We start from the raw sequence: 827 nt of genomic DNA on the forward strand, positions 1-827 counted from the left end.
GTTTGTCTTTGGGAGTTCTCTTCCCTTATCGAAGATTCTTATCCCAAAGGTTTGTCAATCACCTTCCCTTATCGAAGTATCATCTCAATTCAATTACCTTTTCTTATCGAATGATCATTTCGATTATCTTGTCTTTGGGGTCACTTTTCCTTACCAAATGATCATTTTCTCTGTTCTTTAATGCACATAAAATCGTTATTATAGTACATGTGTATGAAATGAAGAAACATTATATTATAACATGCAATGCTAACATTTATATTAAAAAATATTTAAGATATGACATATAAAAAAGTAATATAAAATCTCTACCTTCAGTAACATTTCTATATATAGTCCAATGCAAATAGAAATAATTTATTAGTGAAGAGAGAGACTTATTTCATGACTAAATTATATTACAACTATTATATTGGTAAACAAATTATAGTGCAACAAATTATATTGTAACTATTTTTGTATTAATTAATTAATAAAAAAATTCAATTTTTTTTAGACGGAAAGTGTATGTTTATGTTTATCATGAGGAAGAAAAATTGATTAGGTGGCAACTCATTATTCTTGTTTTGCTTTTTAATCAGGAGTGATATCCGTTGCAACATGATCCATAAACCTACTTACATTAGTCCTTAATTAACAATTAATGAATTTCTTATTTTCTCTATAAAATTAAATGGGGACTAATTAATAAAAATATTTTAAATGACTTATTTTTATTAAAAAAAATATCAATAACATCCATTTTTTTTATTTTTTTAAATATGTTTATTTTTAAAATATTATTAAACATATTTTTTTAATAAAAATAAAATAATATAACATATACA

This window comes from Arachis ipaensis, chromosome B05 (assembly GCF_000816755.2).
Source record: "Arachis ipaensis cultivar K30076 chromosome B05, Araip1.1, whole genome shotgun sequence".
Classification (NCBI taxonomy): domain Eukaryota; kingdom Viridiplantae; phylum Streptophyta; class Magnoliopsida; order Fabales; family Fabaceae; genus Arachis; species Arachis ipaensis.